Source organism: Miniopterus natalensis, chromosome X (genome assembly GCF_054644295.1).
Source record: "Miniopterus natalensis isolate mMinNat1 chromosome X, mMinNat1.hap1, whole genome shotgun sequence".
Lineage (NCBI taxonomy): Eukaryota > Metazoa > Chordata > Mammalia > Chiroptera > Miniopteridae > Miniopterus > Miniopterus natalensis.
In genome coordinates, this window is record NC_142103.1 from 99,646,608 (window position 1) to 99,653,336 (window position 6,729).

Consider the following 6,729-nt stretch of genomic DNA (forward strand, 5'->3'; position numbering starts at 1 on the left):
GCAAAGGTGATGAGCCATCGCTCCTGCAATTACTTTATATTATGTCTGAGTCTGTATTGCTAGCAGACTTGTTCTAGAGACTCTCCTTGATGGCTTAAGTAAGTGGCCATGTTGGGAAAGCCCATATGAAAGAAACTGTGAGCAGCCTCTAGGAATGGCTGGTGGCCTGTTGGCATTGAAGGTGCCTCCGATCAACAGCCAGCAAGAAGCTGGCGTCCTCAGTCCTACAGATACAAGGAAATGGATTCTGCCAACAACTGGAATCAAGTCTCCAAATAAGAATGCAGTCTGGCCAACACTTTGCTTGCAGCCTCAGCAGAGGACCCAGTTAAGCTGTGCCCAGACTCCTGACCCATGAGCATTGTGAGATGATAAATGTGTGTTTTTTAAGCCACCAAGTTTGTGGTAATGTGTTGTGCAGCAATAGGAACTAATAAAATAGGGCTTAGGCAGAGGAAGAAGTAACCAGCAACATGGTTACAACAGAGGCCTCAGCCACTCCTTCAGGGAACTTAGGAGCTGAGGTTGTCCCTGATTGAGATGACATGGTTGGACCTTTGTATCTCATTAGCCGGCTGTGGCCATGGGTGCTATCTGGGAGAGGGTCTGCTCTTGGGAAAGATAGTTCCCTGTGCCTGGGGGCAATTCCCATTGAAGGACTCAGGTGTGAGCCTTCAAAAACCAACATTTCCAGAAACTGGGGATGGGTACATGGGCCCTGAAGAAAGGGGCTGTGGATCCCCAGAATAGCCACCACACCCTTTCCAGTCCAGTGGCTACAGTATAGCTTGAATGAATATCCAAAATGCAAACCTAATCCTGTTGGTTCCTATCATAGAAGCCTTTATGTTTATTTATTTTTAAAATTATATTTATTGGAGGCAACATTGGTTGATAATGACATCATATAATTTTCAGTTGTACATCTTTAGAATTTGACATCTGTATATTGTATTGTACCCTCACTAAATGGCTTCTTATTGTCTTTAGGTAAAGCCAGACTTCTTAATACAGGGTTAACTGTGGTTTGACCTTCACTTTCCTCTCAACTTTATCTCTCACCCTTTCTCCCCATTCTGTTTCTTTGTCTTTCTTTCACCAATCATAATAGTTCCCTCACTTCTAGGCCTTTGAACAAGTTGTTCCCTCTATCTAAAACAGTCTTCCCTATCTCTCTGCCACTCTTCCAGCTTATCTTTAGGGTCTCCCTCATTTAAACATCTTGCCTTCCTGGAGGTCTTTGCTGGACCTTCTAGAATGCTCAGATAATTATGCGCATCTTGTTGTACTATAATTATATTTAAATATGTTTCATGGAAGAAGGAGACCACAAACCAAGCATGCCCTAGGGTGCGCAGAAGTCCTAATATAGCCTTGTCTCTCTAAACATTTTCATAACCCACTTCAGTTTGCTCCCACCTCTCATCAGATGGAATTAATCACTGTTTTGTAACCTCACCATATCTATACAACTTTTTAATTATAATGATTATATCTCATTCATTTGTTTACATATCTGTCTTAAATATAATATTCTTAGAGGCAGTCTTCAAGTCAGTTAGCATACTGCCTTATCTTCGTCCCTTCCTTTTTTTTTTATTCTACAATGGTGAGCAAAATCGACCATAATCCCTGCGCTCATAAAGCTAAAAGTCTGCAAAGTCAGAGCTCAATAAATATGTGCTAATAGACAAGATGTGAAATGGTGGCTATTGCAAGCTCATAGTCTTAGTCCTTCTGAGAGCAAAGTCTGCCCCTCTTTCTGTATGTGGAGGAGTTTGAATTTGTGAGTGCAAGATTTTTGACATGGACATCATTTTTACTTGGGAACCATATGCTCTTTAATATTATTAGAGCTTCCTTATTTTTAGGAGAGGAATGAGATTTCATCTCTTGGTTGACAATATATCATTTACTAAAGAATCATCTTCTACCCTATATCCTCTTGAGTTGTATACTCCTGAATAGTGTAGCTTTGCACATAGAACTGACAAAACATCATCTGAATTCAATCAGTGTGTACTAGCAAGCATGATCCAAGACATGTATTGTCAAGAGGATGGAAATTTTCTTGGTGGAGAGAAAAAAGTTTAGATGTTATAATGGTTTATAGTCCTCTAAAGGGCCACAGAACATAAACAGCTACAAAGTATATCTATGGTATGAAAATGTCATGGGTGAGCTATTAGGAAAATATGTATAAAAAGTCTCAATAATGGGAAAAATGCTTGAGAAACACTGATTCTAGATAGGCGTCTTATTTTTAAGGCATAAATAAACCAATTTGATCACTAGGTCATTTTCTTCACTGTCTGTTTATTCTGATGCCAAGGGAGATTTATTCCAGCTGCAAAGGCCTGTTCCACTAAATATACTTGCCGGGGAAGTCTTCTGTGCTAGCAGAGATGTGCTGTAAACCCGACAGTCAGGATAACAGCAAAATGGAGTTTATGTGTCCTGCCTCCTGCCTTTGACAAACACTCTGGGTAATTAGAGAGCAGCAATCAGCGACTATACCTTCCATTTTTAATTTAATGATCCTGTTATGTGCCACAAGGGAACACATTGTGAGGTGATATGTACTGGAAATAAAATGTTGTAAAGCAATTGGAAATACAACTGTCATTCAAGTCCCCAAGTCCTTAGCAAAAACTACAATGAAAACAGAAACACGGAAGTGTCTGAAAATCAAGTCACTACAGAAAAATTAGCTGGGATGGTGATATCTGTACTTGTTTCACAGAAGTATTGTAAATGTAAAACTTTTTTTGGGGGGGGGTGTAGTTTTCTCTTCCATGTTTTTCATAAGGACTAACCAATACAAAATCTCACTATATAAAAGAATGCTGTGAGTTCTTGAATTTATAATGATACATGATCAGATTTCAAATGTGAATATCACCAAATGAAATATGCACATTTATCATTACTGGACAAGGAGAGAACACAGGTTAAGAACCAAAAATAGTAAAAAATTCCTTAGGGTCCAAATCCCCAGTCCTTGATTCAAATTCATGGAGCTCCTTAATATAGTATGTTATTTCCCATTTTACATCTTGTTTTCCTTCATAAAAATGTCACATACCTAGTTATCTCAATTACATAAGCAAATGTATGGAAGTTTTCTTTCCTTCTTTCCTACTATCCTTCCTTTGCTCTTTCCTTCCTTCCTGCCTCAGAATTTTTTTAATGTCCACTCTATGTAAGATATCATGTAAGGATTCAGGAAACATAAGCAGATAAAGATGTCCTAGAAGAGACCCATTCATCATTTATGACAAAATTAAATTTATTACTAAGAATACCAGTCTCGATTTGGAATTTTGGCTTAAATGAATGAGTGAATAGTTTCTAGTTGTTACTTACTGAGTTATTTTGCTCTTTATTTTGCTCTCATATTTTCATTGTTTAAAAGAATTTTTAAAATCAGATATGGGGTACAGAATAAAGAGTCAATTTATAAAGCACAGTATTAGTTTCCTCTTTATTCTAACGGTGGTGGTAGTAGTAGGGTGCAAATAGTTGGTGTAAGTCTCTACGGGCAGTAGGGGTGTTTCACCAGTAAAGAAATGACAACTGTGTCCCTATATGTCATTTTTCCATAATTATTCCTTGATAGTGCTTATATTTTTTGAAGATTAGTGAACAAATAACAATAATATGGATGTAGGGTATTGGATGAAGGGATGCATTTAATCAGACCCAGAGAGAGTGATACTAGTTTTTTTTAAGTGTCTAATGTCTTTTGTCCCAATCTGTAAGTAGGTTCCCAGAACAATAGGGAAAGGTCAGATCCAAGCCTATTGGAAAGGGTAGAACAAGAGCTCCTGGGAATGGCATAGAACAAAGGTGAACACTGGCCATTGGTGGTAGGCAAGCCTGGAAAGTGCCATTGTCAGGTACCTTGCTACAGTGAACAAATGGTTCTTACTTGCAAAATTTAGCAAAAGTTAAGACCCAGTTGCTCTTGGACTCCATTGGCCATCCTAAACCATTGTTTCACAACCCACCATAATTAGTGACCAGTGAAGTATTGTGGCTATATCCAGTTTTTATCAACATTGCATTTGAAAACTTACAGGGTTGAACCATATGAAATTGCTGTTATGCAAGCACTTTTGACCTAGAAAGATGCCAAGCAATTAGTTTGTCAGTTCTTTGAAATTTTGGAAAGATGCTCCTAAAGATGTTTCATATAAATATGTCATGTAAAACAGCCTTCAGGCCAGCCCACAGGAGCATAGTAACCCATGATATAGTCAAAATATTATATATTTATGATGTAAAATATTAGAAGACAATCTGTTGTAATGTCAGCAATTCAATGCAAACGAAAAATATAATTTAATAAGTACCAGATTTGGTTGTATTGTGATTGTCAGTGCTTGTGGAAAAGCAGGTTTTAATGAAACTCTAAGAAAGTACATGGAACTTTCAACAAAAAAGATAAAATTTTTTAAAAAAAGAAAGAAAGAAGAAAGTACATGGTGTTAGGCTTGCTGAGGAGGGACACACAAGGCCAGATGAGAAGGTAAAGGCAATTTTATTAGGGCTTCTGAATGCAGACGGTTAAAGCATCTGAGCACACGTGGGCTGAGCTCCAAGAGGCATCAGCCCCAGTGGCTGGGGGGCAAGTCTCTTTACAGGGTGTCGGGAGGGAACTTCTTGGCACGCGTGCGGTTTTCCTGAGCGGGAGTAGAAAGCTGTGGAATGTAAGGAGCACACTGTTGCTTGAGATTCTTTCTGCAGGGAGGGAAAGTTGCGAAGCATAGTGAACAAAATGTGGCTAGCGAAATGAGTTACCTAAAGGTTACATCCTCATGCAGGGGGAGGAGCGAGCCCTCAGGAACATTAAGCTTTTATCCAAACCTAGCACACGGAACTAGCAAAAGGAACTTACAGACATTCTGAAGACCTTTAAAGGACACTGATTCTGGCTAATGAAAAATTAGGTTTCTGTTCACTGTCTTGGCTTCACCATCATCCACTTGCTCCCCAACTCTTGCATTCTGGCTTCCATTCCCATAACCCCGAGGAAACTGTTCCCTCAGAGGTCACTAATGAGCCCGGCCGGGGTGGCTCAGTGGTTGAGCGTTGACCTAGGATCCAGGAGATCAAGGTCAGATTCCCAGTCGGGGCCCATGCCCGGGTTGCGGGCTCCATCCTCAGTGTGGGGCGTGCAGGAGGCAGCCGGTCAGTGATGACTCATCATTGATGTTTCAACTCTCTCCCTCTCCCTTCCTCTTTCTGAAATCAGTAAAGATATATTTTTTAAAACGGAGATACAATTCTTATTTAAAAAAATAGGTCACTAGTGAATTTCTGGTTGTCGAGGTCACAGCTTCCTAGCCTTCACCCTGCTGAAACTCTTTGACCCGTTTTACAGTGTAGGGGCACCCTGTAACCCTCCCTTTGATACACTCTCCCTTCTTGAATTTTCTGTGATATGGAGAAGCTGAAAGAGAAAGAAGTAAAAAGGTGAAAAATTGAGTGATTTTGTGTCAAAATGTAGTCTAGTTCTCAGTAGTGAAAGAAAGAATTGCATCTTGTGCGTAATGAAGGCGATGGCGAAAATACTTGGGCTTAATTATTCTCTCATCACCATCAATAGGTTTCTATCCAGAGAAGCCTTGGAGTAAGAGAGAAAATGTTGTGCAAGTAGTCATTGTTTATTAAATGATTAATTGCTTCACATAGTGCTAGAGAGCACCGGGGCTAGAGGAATGCATATCCACAATCCCTTATCTGCAACTCTAAGATCCAGAAACCTCTGAAAACCATTTGGCAGCAACGCCTGACCTGAACAGATATAATGTTCCATATGATCTTTATTTATTGTACTTAATATTATTGAATACAGAAATATTTAAGTTGTTTGGCAATAGGATTCTACTGGGAGTAGATTAATATTTGTATTATGCACAATACCACCTGTACTGCCTGAGATCTAATTCTAACACCATTTACTAATTTGGGTGGCCCCAGGTGAGCAGGAATTCATAAAAGTGGAGAGAAGGCAATGCAGTGAAATAGCATGCCTCCATTTGATGTAAATAGATTAGCTTTAAAAAAGGAAGTAATACTTGCCCAAAGTGTTACTGTGAGAATAGAATGAAATAATAAAAAAGCAAATTTTAAAAAAATGTGCTCTGTGAATAAATTTTTTTTTAAGTTTTAATATACAACTTTTAAAAAACTTTTGTTTAAATTATTACAGATGTCCCTTTTTCTCCCCAATGACCCACTGCACCCCATCCCACCCCCCTCCCTAGTCCTTCTCCCCACCATTGTCCGTGTCCTTGGGTTGTGCACATATGCATATAAATTCTTCGGTTAATCTCTCCCCCTCCACCCACCCACCCTCCTCCATCCCTCTGACATTTGTCAGTCTGATCCATGCGTCCATGTCATGAATCTATTCTGTTCATCAGTTTATTAAGTTCTTTAGATTCCACATATAAGCCAGATCATGTGATGTTTGTCTTTCTCTGCCTGGCTTTGAATAAAATTTTTACTTATTAAAATTGAAATTAATACTGCTCAACTTGAGGCCATAAAGAGGAATAAAAGGGTTCATTTAAGGGAATTATTTTACTATATAAATATATATTTTCATCTTCAATGGCTGAACCTCAGAAGTAGATAACCTACCCATCTAGAAAGACACAGCCACATGTAGATCTAGTAGGGAGACAGTGGTTAGGCATTTTCAAAACAAGAAAGAAAAAA